This window comes from Dermacentor albipictus, chromosome 3, assembly GCF_038994185.2.
Source record: "Dermacentor albipictus isolate Rhodes 1998 colony chromosome 3, USDA_Dalb.pri_finalv2, whole genome shotgun sequence".
In the NCBI taxonomy this organism is placed as follows: Eukaryota; Metazoa; Arthropoda; class Arachnida; order Ixodida; family Ixodidae; genus Dermacentor; species Dermacentor albipictus.
The window spans coordinates 12,708,502-12,732,506 of NC_091823.1; the positions used below are offsets into that span (position 1 = coordinate 12,708,502).

Sequence of the window (24,005 nt, forward strand, 5' to 3'; positions counted from 1 at the left end):
GGACCGAACGAAGAAGCCATCGCCCCTGCAGGCCACGCCAAATTGCATCACTTTCTCTCCCGCTGGCGCGCGCGCAAGAGTCTGCGCGCACGCATAGACAGCTCCTCGCCCCGAGGGGCTGCCAGAGGAGTCTGCACGATTCTGGTCCGCTGGGGACCGACGGCCGCTGGAACCAACGGACGAGCCAGTCACCGGGCCACTCGCATACCAGGACCAAGGAGCCAGTGGAGCGCCTCGTCTCTCCCCTTTGCCTTCTATTCCAGAGACGGCTCTCTTTCCAACGACATTCGTACAACGTGACCTAAGGGGGATCACGGGACGGCCAGGCTGCATCGTTTCACTGCGCGGTCAAGCCTGCGCCAAATACCAAAAAAATCTGAGACCGTATCTGTTAATAAATCAATAATTTGTTGTCTGTATAATACCTAATGCGATTCACTTCACACAGGTACCTCTGAATGGCAGTTGAGTAGTAGTCATACTGCGCTCACTGAAGAAGAAAGAATGCTTCACGATCTCTTGAAGGTACTCGAGGCTGTATGGTATGAAAAACTTTATTCAGGTCCTTCAGGTCCCGCTAGATTCCTAGCCCGAAGCGGGCCGCTCCCACGTAGGGACCGAAAGGCCTAGCCTCTCGGCCGCATCGCGGGCCCGATGGACTGCCCATGTCTCTGTTCTTCCAGTTCGGGGCTACGGAGAGCTGCGTCCCAACGCTCTTTGGTGTTGTCCTTTCGTTGCGTAACGCGAAGCACCGCCGGAGCATGTGTTCTAAGTCTGCCACGCTACCGCATTGAGGGCCAGTGTGTGAAGCCAAGGCTTCGGGAAATATTTTGCTTATTATTAGGGGATTGGGATAGGTTCCCATCTGCAACAGCCTCAGGGTGAGAGCGTGGGGTCTGTTTAACTCTTATGTGCAGAGGCAGGTATGATCTGCGTGCCAAGCAAAAGTGTTTCGTGAGTTCGTTGTATGACAGAAGATGGTCCCAGCAGTACGTAACCTCCAAGCGTGGCTGTCGTAGCGCCACGCGGTCTGTAAGCCCTCGCGCAGCGTCGTGAGCCAACTCGTAGAGATTAGTCCGGGCTCCGTCCATTTCTCCCATGTGTGCGGGAAACCAAATGATCATGTGCGGGTTGACGTCTTTGCCACGGAAGATCGCCAGGGCCTGTCTGGAAACGGTGCCTTTGGTAAAGTCTCTCACTGCCGCCCTCGAGCCACTGTGTGTTGTGGTTCTCTTGCCATCCAGGAGTACAAAGGCGATGGCTACCTGTTCGGCCGCCTCTGGATCCGTTGTATATAGAGGCGCGGAATTCGTGACATTTCCTCTACCATTCAGGCAGACCGCGGTGAAGGCTCGCGTGCTGGGTTCCAACGCCGCATCGACGAAAGTACTTTCTTCTGCTCGTTGCCTGGCTTTCTCGTGCAGGGCTTTGGCTCTAGCTCGCCTTCCACCCACGTTGTGTACTGGGTGTACGTTCCTCGGAACGGGCATGACCGTGATGCAGTCTCTCCTCAGCTTCCTCTGCACCTCACAGTACTTATCTTCCACCGTCGAGGGCGAGATGCCTACGCTCTTCAAGATTTGTCTTCCGGACTGAATGCTGAAGAGTCTGATGTATTGAGTTCTCTCTCTTGCCCCTCGGCAATCTCTTCTACAGTGGTGCCCATGCCTAACTGCATGAGCCTCTCGGTCTTCGTAGATATGGGTAATCCTAGGGCTCTCTTAATCACCTTCCTCAGGAGCGCGTTGAGTCTGTCCCTCTCCACCCTCTGCCATTCGTGCATTGCAGCGACATAGGCAAAGTGACAGAGACGGAAGGCGCGCACTAACCGGACGACGGTATCTTCGCGTAGGTCTTGCTGTCGGTTGGTGACTCTCTTGATGAGTCTGATGGTGTTGTCCACCTTCTTGGTGAGACGGACGATCGTTTGGTTGTTGCAACCGTTGGCTTCGATTGTCATCCCGAGGACCCGGATAGAATCCAACTTCGAGATGATTTTGCCGTCTCTCGTACGCAGGGCGATGTCGGTTTCCTCCAGGGGTTTCCAGCCCTTGTATTCGGGTTCCCTTCTCTTTGGTCTGTACAGTAAGAGTTCTGATTTCTTACACTCTAAGAAGAATTCCGGGGAAAACGGGAGTAACTGGGCAGTTAGTCCTAAAAAGGGCGCTTTCGTCCCTCAAGGGAGTAACTGCATGGATGTGCGTGCCGTATGCAAATTTTGGAGAGTAAGCGTTCAGTCCCTGGTCGGAAAGAGAGCAACGGGAGGACGAACGGCAACAGTTACTCCCCATGCGCTCCGCTGTTTTCGACCGTGTCGTGCAGTGATGCGGCAAAAACTGTATTGTCCATAAATCTTGAATAGTTCGAAGTTCGTGCACTGTCTATTGAACCACATGCAAAGCAGCACTTTGCCTCTTCGTGAGAAAATTGCGTGAAATTTAAAGTTGGAATGTGAAGAGCCATGCCCTTCGTGGGCACACCATAAGGGGGCGATACACATTTAAACGGGCAAGTCATTGATAGGCTGCCAGATTGTACTGGTCAATAGTACCTAAGTCCATTCCATTCCAAGGAGATTACGAACTTAACTGAAGTGATGTGTAGCTCAAACGGGACACACTAAGCGACAGAGCAATTGTCCGTCTCTGTCGCCTTAGGTGCCCCGTTTGATCTCGCATATACACGTTTACATCGCGTAGTGCCTCAGTTTAAAGCACCCTAAGAATACTCGGGCAGATTTCTTTTCGCACTTGCTTATGGTTGCAAACACACTCAACGTTACACTCTCCCCGCACAGCATACACAAAATGCCGAGTCGCTTTTTCATTGCCGCACCTTCGTGCCAATGCTTAACCTGTCTCAATTTCCTACCCGGTCAACCAATTTTGTTCATAGTACTTGGTTTGCATAGCCTATGGAGAAGTAGACTGTGTGACCGCCATGCCGAAAGCCCGCAATCTACAAAGTCCTTCTTTCGCGAAAGTGCTGCTTATGTAAGAAGTGTCTACGCTGCGCAGGAACCTCCGCCCGACTGGTTGCACTTGTTGGATGCATGTGTGTGTTTGCCTGAGTTTTAAGTGTGTAGTTGTGTCCACTTTGTAATACACCTTCAGTTTTCTTTTCCATGTAATGAAGAAAAAAAATTTGCCGTGGTGCAGTGGTTAGAGTAGCTGACTTGGGAGCGCGAGGACGTGAGTTCGAATCCTCCTTTCGGGCACCTTTTTTATTTTGTTTTTTCAACTCAGTAATCTTTTTTATTAGTGTATAAATGCCTAATTTTATTCATTCCACCTTTGCGGAGCATCGGAAATAATGACCGTTACTCCCTTGAGGAGCATCAGAAAAGAGCAACTGTTAGTCGTCGGAGGAGTAACGGCATGAGGAGTAACAGTTCATCCCCTCGCACTTATCCCCTAAAGGGAGAAATGGTTGTGGCAGATCAGTTGCTCCCCTAAAGGAGTAACCTCGATACACCATTTCCTTCTTTTCTACTAAGAGTGTAGGTGAGCACCTGAGTGCCATGGGGACGAGATACTCCTCCGCTACGTCGATCGCCTCCTGCAGTTCCTGCTCTATGTCCCCTTCGCTGCGGCCTGTGTACCAGATCATGACATCGCCCGCATATATCGTGTGCTCAATGCCGTCAATTTCGGCGAGCCTCTTGGAGAGCCCTATCATCGAGAGGCTGAAGAGGGTCGGCGAGATGACCGCTCCCTGCGGCGTGCCCCTCTTGCCAAGCTTCGCCGTTTCGGCCGTCAGACTACCGGCCTTAAGCGTGGCCGTTCTGCCGATCAGGAAAGATTTGACCTAGTAGTAAAAGTGCTTTCCCATATTGGAGGCCCGATATTGTTTTCAGCACGAAAGAGTGCAGGATGTTGCCGAAAGCCTTTTCCATGTCCAGGCCCAAGACTGTCCTCGTGCCTCTCGCCTTGCAGTCGATTATGTGGTGTTTTAGGAGCATCATGGAGTCTTGTGTAGATAAGCCTTGCCTAAATCTGATCATCGCAGGAGGGTACATTTCGTGCTCTTCCGGGTAACGGGAGAGGCGATTCAATATGGCATGCTCTGCGACCATTCCCACATACGAGGTAAGCAAAATTGGGCGTAGGTTCTCGAGATCTGGTGTCTTGCCCGGTTTTGGGATGAGTATGGTGTTGGCCGTCTTCCACCCGTCTGGGACGTTGCCGCTTCTCCAAGTGTCGTTTACAATTCGAGTCAAGTACTCGATCGAGTCGTCGTCCAGGTTTCGGAGTGTCCTGTTAGTGATACTGTCTGGCCCAGGGGCCAATTTGGGTTGAGGTCGAGCAGCGCAATTCTGATCACTCCGGTCCCAAAGTCGGAGTCCAGGGTGGGATTCTCCGACCCGCTGTACTCGGGTGGAGAGGTTGGGGGGGGGGGGGGGAGCTCACTGTCCGCTCTCCACCGGCAGGTACTTCTAGACCAGTCTGGCCATCATCTCCTCTTTGGAGGACTCTTTTTGGGCAGTGTGTAAAATTTTCTCTAGCGTGCTACGCTGCTTCGACTTAGAGTTTGTTTTATCTAACAGGTGCTTGAGGAGCTTCTAGGTGCCCCCTCTTCGCATTCGGCCATCTATCGCGTTGCAGACCTCGTCCCACTGTTGTTTGGTGAGTGTCGTGCTGTGCTCCTCGATGGCACGGTTGACTTCCGCGATCTTACTTTTCAGTCGGCGGTTCAATCTTTAACCCTTACACCTCTCTAGGAGAGATTGTTTCGCTTCTATAAGATGCGCCAAGCGGCTGTCCATCTTTTCGACGAAAAGGTCCGTTAGCACCTCTTTGGTAACGGCGCCGACGTCCTTCCTCAACTGCACAGTACATTGTTCCAGACTCTGTTAGCATGACTCGTGTGCTATATCGGGTTGTAAGAACAGGTGGTAAATAACCGTGATAGCGAAACAAATTATCAGTGAAGGTCGTGGGCCAATTAAGAACATTGTTTGCGCGAAAGAAAAAAATTGTGAGTTCGGCTCCCGACACCTCTCAAATTGGATCACGTGTCTTCCAGATGTTGGTTCTATAGTGCAGCGGGCCAGACCAAGCTAGCTGTAGGCCAACATCTGTCTTGGTAACACAGTCTCCCTCTCAGAGGTTGGAAAGAAACACAGCTTATAATGCCTAAGTCAAGCGATAGAAGGCCTAACTACATATACTGTATTTAATGGGAAATCAAACTAGGGCGTGAAATGTTTACACTTCGGCTAAGATTGCAAGGTGGCTAGGTTAATATAGTGAGCATAGGTAGTACTTGTGCGTCGACAACACTAGACTTTAAACTTTGAGCTTTATTCGCGTCAGCTCGTACTTTTCATGATGAGCGAGGCTCAACAGAAAAAAACTTTAACGGAATGTTGAATACTAGCTGTCAAAGCATGACACGAACAAAGCTGGTGACAGAATGCAACTATGCAGAGAATTATTGCTACGTTTATAGTCTTGAGGTCGAGAAATTAAACAAAGTGTCGTATATTTAAAGCATGCGACAACAAAAACAACGACGAAAACAACGACAGCGACAACATATCTGAGAGTGTGTTTTGAATCTGGTTGTGCACTTGGTTAGTTTACCTTAAAGTTGCATTTCTACCTTTCCATTGTTAGATATGGCGCCGTTTCCTGAGGCTACTTCGAGTTCCCCAAACCACTTCGAAACGCAGCACAACTAATTGAGGAATGCAGAAGCAGCAAAGCACATTCCAGAGGAGCGGCCGAGCAAACAAGTTTAAGGCAACAAGTTCACGTGCCAACAAGTTCGTGCGCCGCCGGGATTAGCAGGTGGGCCTCCGACAATGGAGCATGAGCAGCCCTCCCCTTCTCCTCGTTAGAAGTGCATTGCCAGTCTGCGAGGCAAGACCGCAGAAAGCCGCCAGGTGTGACACCGCGACACGGGCGCCTACCATTGGCTTAAAGTGGCGTCATCGGAGCGGACTCTCCCATTGGTCAAACATGACGTGACTTACAGTGCTCGAAGGGTTTATAAGAAGCCTTCCATAGAGACCTGAGCATGCTGGGACATGCCCTGATTCCCTGATTCACCTCTCTCGAACTTCTTGCCGCGGGCCGCAGCGTCCGAGTTGCTGCTGGCCCGTAATGTCTGTATGACTGTTAATTGACGCTTACCTCCTTGTACATAATGTAAAATAAATCCTCCCAAGTTTGGGTTCTCATCCCGACGTCCGTCCCTCAACCCCAACACCATGCAGAGGGAAAGTACTGCTGCGCTTTCTTCCCACACATTAAGTGCAGCGTCCAGCCCATCCATCTGTAGCGTTTTTTCATAACTCACGATGTCCGTAAAAAAAAAAAAAGGCTACAAAGCGCGGCTGTAGGTGAGCGCGCATGTTCGAATCATTGACCTGATTTCTCATCGCGCGTGCCGAGTAGTTTCGCCGAACATCTCTCATCTTTCCAACATGCTTCGCTTGTGTAGGAAACAGGTGGCCGGGACTTTCTGACGTAACAAGCAAAACAGAGACGTCGGCGGGGCAACGAACGCCCACCGACATGCCAATCTCCGATCTACAGAGGCATGTCGTGTCAAGGCGGCATTCGATATACGCGAAGGATGTCGGGAGAGGACGCAGCTCCGCGTGCTTGCGAGGCGCGTGTCCCAAGAGCGCGCGGCCGTCATTAGGTTTGCTCCCGACGCTATAGCTATGGCCGCCTTCGGGCACTTTCTGCGGCTGGCGGGCTGCAAATATCAACTGCTCCCAAAAGGCCCCAACTGCTCCCGAAATGGACTGATTTCGTAAGCGCATCTCGGCAGCTGGGTCTTGCCTCGATGGCGTGCCGGGCCACCGCTGGTGCGTGCCCTCAGAAGCCGCGGACGCGAGCACGCGCGCGTCGCGCCCATTGCCACGGAAATACGCGTCGCGGCACGCGATACGAAGTGCCTTCCCTGCGGACCAACGAGGCCCTCTGAACGGCGGGTGAAGAAGAGCCACAGTGCAAGACCACAAGGGCGACAGCGAGGCCGTGGGCGCTTGTTGCACCATCGAACCGCGAGACTGCACCAGTCTGTCCTCTAGAGGTCAATGTCGACAGAGCGTGTGTCGTCGCTTGGAAGCCATCCTTCGCTGGGCATCTCCAACGCGCTTGGAAACGGACATTAGCGCCGGCGAGCGCAAGCCAGATTAGCTTTTAACGCGCTTGAGTTTCTCCCAACACTCCTACGCGACGCTCTTTCATCGTCTTTGCGGCCGTCTGTATATATATATGTATGATCGCTTGAGTATACGGATGCTGCGCGCTGGCCAGCGGTGAAGAGTGCCCTCGCGTAGCGTGCCGTTCTCAGCTGCGTCAGGGAGCAGAGGAATGAAAGAAGAGGCACAGAGACGCAGAGGTGAAGAATAAGATAGAATACTCGCGGCTGTACAGCGATAGCCGCTAAAGAGTCTTCCTTTGTGGCCAGTGTATGTGGCTGAAAGCCTTGGTGATCATGTCATGGTATAACAACTCGGAGGCGACATCACTTCTATACTGCGGATGCTGATACGTTGCGGCAGTTCAGCGTGGGCACCTCGAAGACGCTTCAGGAAGAAAGCGAACGTCGTGCCACCGTCGCAGCCATAACCATCCCGCCGTCACGAAGGAGGAAGCGGTCGCAGAGATTGGCTTCATTGATTTGTACTGAAATGTCCCAGCAGCTTCGCTGTGGGTCGCCCATGGTATTCGACAAGAGAGCGCGCCAGCGTCATGCCGTCGATGCGCTCGTTGGACTCGCAATCACAGTTTTTTATTGGCTCACATTTAGGGTCTTCTTTTGAGTTGCCCACTGCAGCGTTCATTCCGAAGAATTCCTTGCCTCATACCAGACATTTTCTGTAGGTATAGGCAACAATCACGCGCATATTTTTCTCGTGCCAACTCCAACTATACTCTATCTCACAAATAATAACTTGCAGCACTGCCGAGTGTACGAGTTGTATACGCGGGCAATATCCCTGCGCGCCGGAATATGATTCCGGGCTTAGGTGTCTGATTATTGTCGGATTTAGAGAGGTGTATTTTAGATGTTATAGTGCGAATTACTGTGGTGGTTACCGGCGGTAACGTTAATAGCCGCCCTACCCTTATTACAGCAACATGGCCGCGCTTCTGCATACAGCCCAGACCATATGCAGTTGCCCGCTTCGATCCGAGTTCGCGCTTGTTAGCGAGTAACCCTCCCTGCTCCCCCCCTCCCCTTTGACAGCAAGAAATATATCAAAATCCATCATCGCTTAGTTTCATCCCATGCTGATGGCAAATAATTAGGTCTTTTTTGTCGTTATAGTTGGGATCAGCCGTTTGTTTTGAAGCTGCTATACGAATGAGGCCAGACAGCCGCGAAACGTCGAACGTATAGCCAGTATGGTGCCAAACTGCCTTGGATTTTCTTCTACAAACTGCGCTCCCAGGTTTCATTGATGAAGGCTGCTTCCTGGGTCCCGGTGCACACATCAGCCAAATAATCCAGACTCCTGCAACCTCTTTTTATCCTTTCGTCAGAGTGCTATGTACGGAATATAAAGGCTGACCAACACACATTCTACCGATGCATTCCAAAGATGTGCCACAGCAGAAAAAGAAACGATTACATTCTACTTCGTTAATCCTTCGTGAGTCGAGTACGTGGTTCAGTTCCTAAATATACGGTTCTGGCAAACTCGAGCAGCCTTTAGCTTTTCTATGCTCGAATATGTCGAGTATCGAGGTATGTAACAGTGTACGTCCGTATCATATATGAACGCTAGCCTATCATATATGCAAGATGGCCCAAGTTTTTCATGCTAATGAGATATATATCAGGCTTTAGTGCCCTTCAACCCCCTCCTCCATCTTTTTTCCTTTCTCTTTGTCTCTCGCTTTCCTGCCTTGGCGTGAAAAAAACAAATGAGCGAAGCGATTTCTCCACCACCATTCTATTGATCTTAACGGCGTACATTATTACACCACTATTTTCTTTTGCTTGCTTTTTTTTGTCACGTGAACAGCTGAACATACATAATTTACGCACATACATCAGACATTCGTTCCATGCTATTTCTGCGAGCTCAGAAAGCGCACAATACAAGAGCACTGCTGCGCTCTTATAGCACAACTATTGTAAAAACGGTTGGGTTGACGCCAGCAAGGCTATTGTGGGAGTATAAGCATGCAGCTTAACCTTGCCGAAACGGTAATTTTGACCCAACTAAGACATATATGTAAAATTTGCAGGAAACACCCCTAAATATATATAGCTTTACATGCCCACGTTTCACTTTTGTCACAGGCCTGACGTCACGCCAGAGAGACACCATATTGTTTGTAGTGTGTTCTTTTACTCATTATTTGGAATGGTTAAACCCCGCGAAGAAAAAAAAAACGAAAGTGTAATAAAACAGGAACACAGAGTGTGACAAAAGGTATTGTCCAGTGCTACGACCTTTAGTTTTGTCGGGAAGCCCATCCACTTATAGCCAAAAGTATCCGAAACGGCACGCTGCAGAGAGCCAGCGATTGGCCGATCGGGTGACCTCTGAGGTGACCGCAACCCACACGCATGGATACACGCCTTACGCGACAAGGCCGCCGGCAAACCCGTAATTGGCTCGGAACGAAGCAGCTTTTTCTTTTTTCCTCAGCCGCTATATAAGGAGGCTTAATCATGCTTACAAAACTGTGTAGTACAAAAGCCGTGGACGAGGTTTCCGGATATCTTTGTTGACGTAAAATGAAACGCAGTTCGAGAGATTATTTCCTAGAAAAAAAAAAAAAGAACACGGTGTTTATTAAACACACACGACCTCAGCCTTGGTCTGCTGAGAGGAACAAGTACTTAACCGTTGCCGCGCAGTTACACGAGCCGAGAAACTGCGCACATTCAAAACAATGGAGATGCCTTGTAATTCCGTTTCGAGTTTCTTTTGCGGATTATGTAAATCGCGGAAAAAACGAGACCTAAGCTGCGGGTCGTTTACAGCAGTAATTATATTCTTATTTCTCAGCCTGGCTTCACCGCGCTCTCCTTTCTTTATTTTATTCGGTTTATTATTATTTTTTCTTCTTTTTTCCCTTATGACACTGTCCTGCGTCAACACACTGTCCGAGCATGCATGTACATGCTTCAGATTGCCATAAACACAAACAATATTGGAGCTGCTTTAGAACCAGTGTCTGTGTAATAACGCTTGGAATCAGTGGCAATGATTCCGCCGATAACGCTGCTCGCACAGCACATCAAGAAGAGCACAGCGTTCCAATTCCGCTTTCGAGGACAGACGCCGCAAGGCAGCTTCGACATCTGGCACGCAGTCTCACAATGACCGATTGGAACTCGCCAAACTTACGACTTACACGACTGTATCGACTAAACCTCTCCCTGCAACTCCGACCTCCACTCGGACTTCCTCGACGGGAAGCTACGCTTCTCTGTCACCTTTGGTTAGGATTTGCCTTCACAAAGGCATATATATATATATATATATATATATATATATACATTAATTGGAGTGACTGACAGTGCAGCATGCGAGGTCTGTGGCACCGAATTAAACATCGACCACCTGCTGTGCCACTGTCCACGATACACCCCTGAGAGACAAGAACTTGCCAAAGCTTTCCAAAAACTGGACAATCGGCCGCTTTCTGTGCAGGTGCTGCTGGAACACCGCCCCCATCGCCCGTCGGACCATAAAGCGGTGAAGGCGTTCTTGTGCTTCTTAAGGACGACGGGCTTGTGCGACCATCTGTGACTACTAATGTAATTTCTGTAAGACCACACACGTCAGCGAACTCACCGCAATTTCCTTCTTTCCTTCCCTTCTCTCTCTCCCTGTTATCTTTGTTTACCCACTTTCCCATTCCCCCAGTGTAAAGTAGCCAACCGGGCGTTATTCTGATTAACCTCCCTGCCTTCTATTTATCTCTTTCCCTCCTTCCTTCTGATGCAGGTAGAACAGGTTACCCTTGTTTGCCAAAGAAACCTGGTCAGCGAAACAAACAACAGCCGTTGTACAACGTGAAAACAATCGTCATGTGAACTGAAGTACAAGGAAAAAAAAGAAAAAAATGGTAGGCGACTATAATCTTTGCTCACTTCGGCGTTGGTGTTCTTTAAGTTAACTTTAAGCGAAAGCAATGCACGAACCGAACTCGGCGGCAACTGTCTTCCAATAATTAGCCCATTAAATATCATGCCACCTTCTTGTGTGTGACGTCATTAGTGACGTCATTACTTCCACTTTATACTGACGGGTTTACAGAAATTTCGCCAAAGTGGTGCTCATGTGACGGGTCTCTAAAGCCTACGATTTTGTGCTTTGGTGTGCGGCAATCAGTGATATTTAATAATTTTATAATTATTCCAGACACTTCAGTAACTCAACTTGTAACTTATGCTCTGATATCATATCTATAATGAAACCCTTGAATATTGTGTTGTACTATTTCTTCTATTTTTCTTATTTATTTCAGTCGTCTCAGGAGGTGAACCAGAAGCGCAGCGCAAGAAACAAGTGCCTCACTCGATGCTGGTGCCACAAAAAACGCAAGGCTCGATATGACTTCAAACTATATATTTACTTACAGGGAAAAAAACTATCAACCACCCAACTGTCTCAGGAAGCTGCAAAGGAAACCTCATGCAGGTTTCTCAGAAAGAAGTCAAAAGCTTCGCAAAAAAAAAAATGGCTGTGGCTTAGCTAAGGCTAAGCCCAGGATGCAAAGCATACTAGCCTTTATTTTAGTTGTTGAACCACTGTTTAGCCTGGTGAACTGCTGTTGCTTGGCTATATTTGGTTCGGCTAGACGAAGAAACAACTCATGCCCACCAAGGGGTGTAAAACAATGGGCTACGGCGCAGCGACTACGCGCCCCGCATTGGACGCGGTGAGCGTCGAGCAACGCAGCGTTCGGCGCGGCAACGAAATGTGCGCCTGAGCAAACGACGCACGCTTGAGCCTTAGAAACAGCTCGTTTCTAAGGCAACACCGCATTCACTAGAGGCGCTTTTGTACCGCTTTGAAGCATCGTACTCGTGGCTCAGTGGTAGCGTCTCCGTCTCACACTCCGGAGACCCTGGTTCGATTCCCACCCAGCCCATCTTGCAAGAGTTGAGCCAAAGCCACCTAGAAAATCAGTCTCTGTAGCACGCCGCAACCTTCGCTTCTCATTCCAACGAGCAGCTCTGTCTCCCGGAGGCATCTCACCTCGTGAGTGTCTAGCAGAGGCAAGCGCAGCTGCTTATATACCGCCGCGACGCCGCGACGCCGCGAGCGACGGCGCGAGTTGGAGCCCCGTTTTTCCTCTGTCGTGACGTCACGGTGTCACGTGGTATTGAAGGCGACACCGCCGCGCCTGAGGAGCTGGGTTGAGCTCTCGTAATATGCTTCGCATAAAAGAAAGATTCGTCCCGGTGCGGGGATCGAACCGGGACCCGGACTTTCCGCCGTTGCCGGGGCGGTAGCTCTACCATCTGAGCTAACCGGGAGTACTACTTTTTCTCGCCTCTCTATCCCTCTCTAGAGACATTCATGGTATTTATTAACGTGCGTAAAGTCTCGTGAACAAGTAGCGTCCCCTTATACACAAATTACCGACACTCATAATCACAGACCCTGTGACGCAAAGATGCAATCATCACGCCACCAGGAGGATAGCAGATTGTAGCCCGAGGCCGAAGAGACACTGAACAGGACAAAAGCAATGGGACACTGAATATGAATAGGCAAATATACACTGAATATGGCAGATCAGTTCTGCGAAAGCCTGTAAGGTGAAAGAAGGTTCACGAAAAAGGAAATTGTCCTACACCCGACTGTAGCAAGAAACTGCAAAAGAAACTCATGCGGGTTTCTCAGAAAGAAAGCTTCGCAGTTGAAGAACTCGTCTTACGCACTATGACCAACGTGATTGGATTGGATTGGATTGGAGCAAACTTTATTTGTGCCTGCAGTTGGGCGCTCACGCGCCCCGACGAGGGCCTACGTCATCTACGAGGTTGCCGTTACGCGGCGCGGGTCTCGAAAGGCAGGGACCCAGCGAGCAGGCAACGGCTCGCTGTCGTCGAGCGCCCCGAGGACCTGCTCGACGGCCCAGAGCTGTTGGTCTTGGTCGTATCTCTTCGCGGCTGCATCGAGCCGCGGTGGAATCGTTCTTGATCTTGCTTCTTCTGGATTTTTAACGCAGTCCCACAAGATGTGCGTGTAATCTGCCGTCTCCCACCGGCAGACCCTGCACTTATCGGTCGGATATGTCTCGGGGTACATGCGATGCATCAGTCCCGAGCTCGGTATAGCTGTCCGGTCCGGAGCTGTCTCAGTAGTACCGCCTCCGCTCGACTCAGCCGCGGGTGCGGGGGTGGGAAAGTCCTGCGAGCCAGGCGATATGCCTTCGGGATGTCGTTGTAGTCCGTCATGCGGCTCTTGGCTCCGAACCACATCGTACGGTCTGTCGCCGGAGCGTGGTTGGTTAGCGCTCGCGCCGCTGCTTGTGCCGTCTCATTGTGGTTCTCATCGCGTTCTGACGCGTCGCCCGCATGCGCCGGGAACCACTTGAGTGTTACTTTTCTGTCTTGCAGTTTGGCCGCTCGCAGTATACGCGCTCGGCCTCCCAGCAGATTTGGCCTTTGGCGAAGTTTCGCACCGCCTATCTCGAGTCACTCAGAACCATGTGGCAGTCTGCGTCGGCGATGGCCAAGGCGATGGCAACCTCCTCCGCTTGTTCCGCTCCGGTGCTTCTCACGCTCGCTGCCGTCCTCGTGGCGCCGGTTGACGCCTCTATGACGACCGCTACGAAGGCGTTCCGTTGGTATTCGGCCGCGTCCACGTACCGCGCGTGCTCGTCGTTGGCGTGCAGGTCGATGAGAAGGATACAGGGATTCGAGGGGCTGCGTTTTTTTTTTTGTTAGTTGCAGTTATGTGATGAAAAAAGGAAAAGGCAATGAAGCCAGATAAAGCTTTATTGAAATATAGAGAGCATTATAGAGAGCATAAGAGATGTGCATGAATGTGGACAAAACGACGACTTACCACAGGTCAAATCCAAACCCATATTTTTCGCATTACGCCTGTGGTGGACTGGTTTACCATGCAAGCTGTACCGCAGCGGCGATCCTCCATTCTACTATCTTAGTAGGTAGAATAACCGGGTATAACATAACGCACATGCGAAATTGTTAACAGAGCGCACTTTAAGAAGCCGGGAGACGAACAACACGAGGACAGGCAAAGAATTACGCGGCTTTAACTAAAATGACGAGCAACAAAGTAGTCCATTAGTACTTGCTAAGCATGTTAACACGTGTGATGAGCGCATTTTATCGGGTGTTAGCAATGTTTCGATGTCGAAACATTGGTCTCTGCTTAAACCATGCATGCCTTGTTCGACCGCTGCTGATCACTTAGTCTCCATCTTCCTGTGTTGCTCTGTCCTGTTCAATACGCACAGAAGCGTTATATATATATATATATATATATATATATATATATATATATATATATATATATATATATATATATATATATATATATATATATATATATATCTGTACAGCATGTGTCAGCGTGTCTGCGCATGCGTCAAAGATCCGAACAAGAAACTATATGTGCGGAGTACAGATAATTGACACATGCTCAGACATAAAAAGGGGCAGCAAAGAGTTAGCAGCGGCAAATTAAGTTGGCCTAGCGATAGAGAGCTCTCTTTTCCTTCGATATAAGCTATTCGATATGACTGTCATAAAATTGTCCATTCTTTGTAATACGGTTTACATCGGTGTTGGGATGCGAACAAAAGAGAGAAAGAAACAACTAGACAAAAAGCGGAAAGGGGGGGGGGCGGATTGCATGCATTTTCTTCCTTCTGCGTTACCAAAGACCCCAAATGTTAATTCCGCTCCAGGTCATGTTACTTGGTGTTTTCTGACACACAATAAGTAGACATATATCATCCAGCTGCAAATGTTAACACATAATAAAATGTGCTGATCCAGAATGTGAACATGCCTAACATATGTGAGCACTAATGAGCTACTTAGTTGCTCAATATTTTAGTTAAACCATCGCAGTTCTTCGTCTTTGCTAAATCTATGCATTTGTACTTTATCCTACCTGGTCATTCTACCGACTAAGAATGTGGACTGGGGGATCGCCGCCGCGGTAGCTTGATTGGTAAACCGCCACATGCCTAATGCGGAAGTATGCGCGCGTCCAATTGGACACTGAACACAGACACCACGATCAGAAAGTCAAGCGGCGGATTTAATTTGCTCACTGTTAGCTTCTCTTTGCTCGTTCATTAAGCTGGTTTCACTGGAAAATAAGAACAAATACATAAACTATAAGGAAGCTATTTAAATTTCCAAAGGGAGCCACATGAACCCGACTCCAGCTGCCAAAGTCGCACTGGATTGCACGATGAAGGCTTTTGCTGTTCGATACTCCGAAAGAACGCTCACGTGTGGGCGGTGATTTTTTTTTCTTCCCTGGAAATATGGGAGGCCGGAAATGGAACTAGAAAAACACGAGTGACCCGCACATTCTGTGAGCGCACGCATACTGTCCGCCACGGGACTTGCGCAGCGGGAATCACGGAAGTGGCTCAAGGGCCAGTGGCACGAAACTAAGAAGCGAGAAAGGAGAGAGATGAAAGGGGAAAAAAATGAATCTCGGTCACGGACGGAAGCACCCGACGGAAAAGAGTTGACCATTCCGTGTCAGTGAGCCGGACGTATCGCTGGCAATGGACTCCATTGTTGACAAACCGCTTAGGAACGTAAACACGATCGCCTGGCCATCACAGCTTGCGCTCCACAAACCTTTTTTCGTCTTCTCCTTCCTTCTTTCCCCAGCGGTTCCCAACGGTGGTGCCCAGACAGCGAAGGTGCCTCATATGTAGCGAGCAGAACAATCTCGGCCAGATTGAAAGAGCCGAAGAGCCGTCTGCGCAGCTTCCTCCTCCAGAAGGGCGTCCAGTTCACTCTGCGTGCGCGGGGAAACCCGATCCCTTCATTTCAGTCCAAACATGCCGTCAGACTACAAAGCCATGCCGGAAAAGGGTTGACCGGCGTATCGAAACAGCATCGATCTCCATAGGCAAGACAGACGGTTTCTTTCGCGACTAGATCGACGCGCCAGGACAACACGGTCTCCCGAGCAGCCGCCGGTCAGAAGGCTACTTTGGTAGCCGGACAGACACAAAGTGCTTTTGTAGGCTATTCACTCTGAGTTTTTTTACCCCGTCTCACCCCTTTGTCCACACGTGCTTCTATCGGTCCAGTGATGCGCGGGGGAGAAGTCCTTGTTCTGAGTGACACAGTTTGTCCAGTTCTGGAATAAAAATAAGAAAAAGCTACTTTCAGCCCTTCGTTCAAGCCTTTGACGAGGCGCACGCTGCCGCAGCACCAGAAAGGGGTTAAAACAGAAATTGGCAAAAGTTTGGTGCAAGCAGATCGCCCAGAAGCTTCTCATTTTCTCTTGTAGATCTTACCATCCTTCCGCTTTCGTAAAGCACTTTTTTTTTCTCCCTCCCTTCACGGACGAAACAGGAGATAGGGGAAACACGTCTGTCATGGCCACCATTGGACCCAGAGGTCGTGAACCCTTGTCACGGGGGTGTGTTTGGGAGACGCGACCCAAGCGGTGAGCCGGCAGAACACTGAAGGCGCCGGGCAAGGAGGCTGAGCAATGGGCGAGATTCTGCAGCTTTTCTTTTCTTTTTCCTTTCTTTAAACGTTGTGTTTTGGAGGTTATATACGCGCATTCGCAACGGGACTGCGCCAGCATAGGCGACTCTTTTTCCTCCCTGACGTCACGAGAAAGTGCGCGACGCTCGGGAAATGGGAAGCGGCACAGACTGCCATGTTCTCCCCCAGCCCTTTCTCACCCTTCCAGAACCGCGCGATCCTTACTGACTTTTTCTTTCTTTCTTTCTTTTTCTTTTTTTGAACATAGCTAGGATGTGAACCCTCGGTTTCTTAAACTCGGACAGGCCGGCCACGACGGGGACGGAGGAGACAGGAGAGGTCAAGCTGGAACCAGGGACGGGCGTTCCTCCTCGCTGTAAACTGTGGGACCGCAGCCGACCCTGCACCCTTCCTTGCTTCAAGCGCCGCTCCGCGCTCCTCCCACCACTCTTCTCTTTCTTGTTTTTCTTCTTCTTCGGCGTTGACGCCTCAAAACTAACACTGAAAGATGCAGAAGGCCGACGACACTCATCGTTCGCCTCTCTCTCTTGCTCCTTCTCCCTCTCTACTTCTTACTTTTTGCTTTCCCTTCGGTCTGCCGGAGCTGCTTACTTTGCAAAGCGGTAAAAGAATCCGTTGCTGCGCAGTCTGGGCTAACGTGGCCGAGAAAAATGGGAGGTCACTTCGCAGAGTCGGAGAGGAAGGGTATGTGTTTGCTGTTGCTTAGTCGCTCAGAGTTCAGGGAATACTTGGAGCAGCGGGGTGAAGTCTGGGGTATACGGGAACGGGGGGGGGGGGGGGGGAGGGGGGAGCGGCTTCGTGGACTTCAGGCTTCCGTGACAGTATGGCAACCGAGCTTAGCTGATAGAGGCAGATCAGAGAAAAGTGACCCACTTCGTGTCGGAGTGACGAGTTGTCCGACGTGAGCATGAAGACACCACCTGCGGGTTGCAGTGGTCGCCACATGGAGTTTCTAAATAAATACCCTAGAGCGAAATGCGGTGCTAGTGCCTACAGGACCTCTCCTGAGCGTTGCCTCAACTAGAGTCTACACTCTACCTCAACCTACATGCGAATGATGGGGAATACACGCTTCGGATTGACTTCGATCTTTAGACGAAGTCAATCCGAAGCGTTTGCTTCGGATTGCTTCGGATTGTTTGCTTGCGGCACAGTAAACGAAGCTACACTCAAATTTTATCACGTAAAATCTAATTTTATTTCTGCAGTATCTTATATAATGCACAACACATTATATAAGATTTGTATGACTTTGAGAGTGAAACATGCTTTGCCACGAGGGCACACCAGTGTATGCATTCTTTTGCAATTCTGTTCCCGATTTAGCGCCAGAGAATATTTATTTATTTATTTATTTATTTATTTATTTATTTATTTATTTATTTATTTATTTATTTATTTATTTATTTATTTATTTATTTATTTATTTATTTATTTATACAACAGCAATAACAACCATGCATGTACTTATATAAATATACTCATCAAGTATTTATTGAAATAAAAATTTTGTATGGTGAGAAAGTGTTGCACCTATGAGAGGAATGCTACAAACGTCGTCTTCTACGACGCCAGCTCGCTGCGAACGCGAGACTTTTCTCGCAGATGACAGGCATTGCGAACTCTCTAGCTATTTCGCAAGGCTGCGTCGGCTGTCACGATTGCTGAAAGTCTTCAAGCACTTTTAAGCACATCTGCTGCAGTGCTAGCTAGGACGCTTGTGGGCTCCTAAGAGTATGCTTCATTATATTTTATATTGACGCACCGCTTCCGAAGCGTTATGGCATGGCTTTGCACTTACCCATTTTGAGATACTAGACTGCAGCCAGGAAGTAGCAACCTTTCATACCACAAGTAAGTTTGTGTTCTCAAAGTCCTAAAACACGCATTTCAATGAGCACATAAACGAGCAATGCATAATGAAGCTCTCAATAAAATTTCATTGTCAAGCCACTGGAAGTACAACTGTTTATGTCTTATATTAGTAGTGCCTTCCTTTAGCTCTTCTGAAGTTTCATAAAGCACGCAGCGCTACAGCGCCAACCTAACACACTTAACAAACCAAGGTCAAAACGGTCAAAACACGTTCTTTCAACGTTTAGGATGCCGTCGCTTTCTCGTCAGGGCTTCGACACCACACCGCGACACAAACATCGTCCCAGCCGCTGGCCCAGGGCGCTATCGCCACTTCGAGCAACAGAACAAAGGCAGAGAGCTTTGCGTCGCGCCGTCCCACTGCGGGTTGTAGCAATCGCGCTTGGAGCGAAATGAAAACTGCTAAAAAATACCTGTAGACTAGTTCGACAGTCAACAGCATACCAATCCGCAGCCTGTACTTTCAATCATTCACATGATAGTTGAATGATCGCAGTGCCAGATTTCCCTCTAGCTATAGTAATATGAAACTCTATGGGTTGCCAAGAAAAGGGGGCGTTGTCGCGAACCCATTCGTGGCAGCGCCGCAGTAACATGCGCTCTGCTGCAATCTTCAAGCAGCTGCAGGAACAGCTCAGCTGAATTTAATATGCAAATAACAACCTAAAATATTTGCAGAGACTTGGGAACATATGTGACGACATTATCTGTTAACCTTGCAAGCTGGCGCAGAAAATTTTTAGTAGAACAGCGTGGAAGTTTGCGAATGTACCTAATAATGCAGAAAACTAGAAATATTCAGTGCACGGTTTCAGAATACTCGCACTGAACGCGAGCGCAGCTGTTGCGACTCTTGGGAAATCTATATCGTCATAATATCTTTTTTATGTTATTTCTTCGCTGTAATATTGAAAACTTGACTCGTTTCCAACTTATCCACATCGCAGAATGTAACGCTGTGAAACTGCAGGACCGACTCTGAGATGTAATACTTTGGTACAATTCATGTAATCGCTAAAGCCTATATGCGCATGACAAGACAACCAGAGAAGCAACAAACAAATTATCTTTGGCTACAGCTTCAGGAAGCGTCAGTAGTGGCCGCAGCCCAGCTTCAGGCACGTTCAGCAAATATAGGTGTAATCTGTGCAGAGCTTCAGGAGAAAGCAACAATGAATGACAATTGAATTACAAAAAATGCACTGCTATTGTGCAATGCACGTCATAAGAAAACAATGTACACTACAATACATTGCAATACGACAACAAAACAGTACAACGCATGCATTGGACCCTTTAGAAAACTGTAAAGCTGGCTTTGCCGCTAATAAACGCTACCCAAGATATGGCGGCCAACGCAAGAGGTGATTAAATATGTCCAACTGGAGCATTTCTTCTGCTTTTTCTTGCTAAATATAATCTATACAGGAATCCATAACAGCAGAAAACAGTACAAAAACTGCCCACTAATGGTCATACTTCAAGGACGTGATGGCCGCCTCATTTTCGAGGTTGATGTATTGCGGAAAAGCTGGTTTCGCAGGTTTCAAACGAGTGTATTCTCTTACACCGATGTGGATGAAAGTTACCGACCATACAGCAGACTGCTGTCACACAGGCAGGCAACATTTCCATCAACCTACAGTGGGCTTTTCTGTAAACACAGTCATTGCACAACCGCGTGTACTTCGGGCTGGTTTCACAAACTCAAAAAACTGTTCATCAGTACGGCTTCGATATCCAACAAAATACAGTTATTGCAGAGAAAAAGCCTCATTAACTCACTCTCCGCAAACAGCAGCTATTGATGTTGATAAGCAACAGTGGTAGTGGGGCAGTAGTGACGTGCTTCAATTTTCGGAAATGCGGAACCATCTAAACGCACGCGTTCTATATACCATGTATCGACGATAGCAATCACTCGTGGTACAAAACAAATTAAAGTTTTGTGACCGGAACTTGATATCGGTTTAATCTCCCTTGGATTTAACGTGTACAAAGAGCTCAGGCTCTTCTTATGCTAGGTGTAGTAGATTGCAACGCAGTCGTTGAGGTGTCTGAGCCATTTAGCAGACTGTGAATAAATTGCCTGCTATACATATACGTAGAATATATCAAGACTCTCTTTGTAACACATGACAGACTATCGTTGTTTATTACCGCATAAAGCGATCAGGGAAGTGACGGCGTTATATGAGTATATACCAGACCTCATAGCAGGAGACATTTAAATTTCACAGCCCGAGTCTTCTCGGTGGTGTAATCTTCCTTCGTATAATTGTCGCATACTTGGCTATCACTAATACTGATTCCCCTTCCCGGCTAAACTGCAGCCTCTATCTCTCCTTACTTTTCTTTTTCTGTGAGTCCGAGTATAAGCACTGCTGCCCATGACTGCTGTTGATTATGATTTCGAGTGAATCCGGCTTGGCCTCGTTTCGGATACTGAGTGTTCCCCGATTATCATGCACCAAGACTTAAAAGAAGAGCAGTTGCGTTACTCGAAGAAAACCTAGTCCATATTGTTTCCAGTACAGTGAAGTAGCCGCCAGTAATTCTTTCGTTACTGAGATTTAATTCGGTAACTGCAATTCATTATCTAAGTCGAGAAGTGCTGTTCTCATTTTCAAAGTGTCAATGAGGCATTTGTAGGTGCACCAAAATGACTTCTAACTGCGGTGTTTTGAGCGACGTACTAATTGCGTGCAGCTTTTTCCGACTGGTGAAGAAACCTCACGAAGTATGAAAAATACCACGTGACTGCGTTCCCACCCGCATCATAAAGCAGTGCCCTCAAATAAGCTGATTGAAAGCAACTGCATTACCAATCGCAAACCCGAAGAAACAGCGCATCACCTCGATAATGGTACGGAAGGAGCAACAACAGCAGGTTTCGCGGCTTCGCATCTATTCCTTCCTCTCATTTCTACGTCACACTTATTATCCGTCTCTCAAGGCTGGCTGATCACATTGATAACAAAAGCCCCTTGATAACTCGGCCGAAGCGCCGCTCTGACCATGCACTAAATGCGAAAAGCAATGTAATAGGCATAGAATGTTCCAAAATCTCGGCTTCGCTGACACCGCATCGAAAAAGTGCGCGCGAACCTATATTTCGGTCGAGAAGCTTGCTGCGGCCAAAGCCAAATTAAGGTGACCGTTTTATTTTTTCTGAAAGTGTATACGTGCTGCAAAAATAGCTTCGTGTCAAAAAATAAAAACGAAATAAACCGACCGGGAAGCGACCCACGTGTAGAGAAAAGGCAAAACCGATGTATTCATGAAAGTAAATATACCACTCCTAAATGAACCGAATTGCCAATCAGGATGTCTGCACACACACACACACACAAAAAAAACTCAGATTTCAATGTGCCCTTATTATCTATGAATTCGTAAGCTCCGTTGAACCTCAGCCGAGGTCTCCTTTTGTAGCTACGCTGTACTGTGTCCGTTTTGTCACATCTTCAGTGGCTTTCTTGATGACTGAAGCCAGAATTCTACGGCAGACATCCGTTATCCTTGCCTTGAACTAACCTGACGTCCGTCTCGATCATGTAAGCACGATCTTTCACATCACCTCAAAGAAATAAATCGAGTGGAGAGAGCTCAGGTGACCCAGCCAGACAATTTACAGGTCCGTGCCTTCCAATATACTGCGCATGAAAAGTCGCATCGAGCTAGTTTCGTGCTAAACTGCTGCTGTGTGCTGGCGCCCCATCTTGCTGATACCAGAGAAGTGGAAGACGTGGCAGTGGGACTTCGCTGAGAAACTCATCCACCACTCCTTCAAGGACTTCGTTCACTTAACGCTGTGCAGTCAGTGTCTGATCGAAGAAGAGGGGACCGATTATAGCACTGGCGTAAATTTCGAACCACGCATTGAGCGACCACTGGTACTGACCATTGCGCTTTATCCAGTGTGGATTGGAGTCCTTCTAATAGATTGCATTATGCAAATTTACCTAGGCGTTTCTGCGAAAATTGGCTTCATCTGTGCACATGACGTTGCTCAAAAAGTCCGGTGACTCAGCGGCTTTAGTGACGGCCCAATTCGAAAAATCTAGACGATTTTACAGGTCCCTATCTTCTAAGCATTGGTGCTGGTTAAGGTAGCACGGGTGAAAGGCCGTCATTTAGAATCCTCCAAACTGATAATTTCGAAATTGGTATCTGGCGCACACTAGCATGGGGGTTTGATGCTATAATTGCTACGACATCCGTGCGTAGGCTAAGACTCAAAGATGGAGTCCTCCGCAGCTGTTTCTTGGAGTTGCCGGTTTGTCTCAGGTTTTCATAATTTCTGATCATAGTCGATGCGTTTGGTCTACCGCCACACTTCCATGACTGATATATATTTGCGGCCTTCCTCTTGTTGCCATTTGCAGCTCCCAGGGCCAGTGGCTTAGCCAGAAATTTCGTTCGGCGAAGGGGGGCCTCTCGTTACAGTTCGGCCTCCTCCTTATAGAATTTGTCGATGGATCAAATACATGAATAAGGGTATTGTCATTGCCAAAGATACTGCAAACGAATTCTTGAACCCTACTCACTGTCAAGACAAGAAATATATGTACTTTCTTATAAGAGAATATACTCGTATGTCCCAAAAATTGGGCCCGAAATAACTGATATCAACGCTTCCATGTTTTTGTCAATTTAACAAGTAAAGGAAATATCACATGAACTTGTGACATATATCAGTTCGAAACCAGCAAAGCAGTGCATGCTGCTGACATGAAAAATTTTAAGGCCATGAAATGAACAAGTTGAGGACAAATATATTAGTGCAACTCTGTCATTCAAGAACTTTGTTCACATATTTTGTACATATGAAATCGCCAGGGATAAATCTCAATGACGCTGTCCTTTGTTCCAGTGTATTGCGCAGGAGCAGCTGTCACCGGTCGTGTATTGTGAGTAATTGCACCGAAATTATAGTCTCAACAGAGGGAATACATAAAAAGGAGAAGTTCTGCAAAATATAGGAGCGCGAGGCAAATGAAAGTGAGTCAATGCGAATATATGACAAACGGGTTACTTTATTTAAAGGTAGCCTACATGAGCATCTAGACATTTGTCCCACTGAATAAAGAGTCGCGTAATTCCCGTCTCATAAAACTCCTTGTGTTGCTGCTTCTGGCGAAAGAGAACGGCGACGTGGCGAAGGCGACAGGCGCGGATTGAAGATTCGGTGTATCGAAGAGAAGGAGCTCACAGGTGGGCCAGATGTAGCATTCTGTGTGTCTTCCTAGTTGTTGTGCTTGCTTACCCGGTCCTATGACACAGTTCAGTCGTCGACGTCCAGGTCGTCGATACCGCTGAAGAAAACAGGGTCGCGTTGCCGAAGGGTGCCGGCACAGACCGCAGTCGAAGGTTGGGAAACAACCTAGCTGCTGCCCTTCGTCCGTGGCCATGGTAGAAGCTGGAGGCAATGTGCGGCTGCG

At 48.3% G+C, this 24,005-nt stretch overlaps 1 long non-coding RNA gene across 2 annotated transcripts in view; it reads left to right on the forward strand.

The window, feature by feature from the left end:
- LOC139057811 (uncharacterized) overlaps nucleotides 1-24,005 on the forward strand; it is a 127,563-nt gene that overhangs the window by 32,530 nt on the left and 71,028 nt on the right. Inside the window, exons 2-4 of one of the 2 annotated variants that reach the window (XR_011513010.1) lie at nucleotides 10,637-10,752; nucleotides 10,934-11,054; nucleotides 11,457-11,529. This is a non-coding gene — a long non-coding RNA (uncharacterized lncRNA). The remainder of the gene's footprint in view (nucleotides 1-10,636; nucleotides 10,753-10,933; nucleotides 11,055-11,456; nucleotides 11,530-24,005) is intronic. The other variant, XR_011513009.1, reaches the window with a different exon arrangement.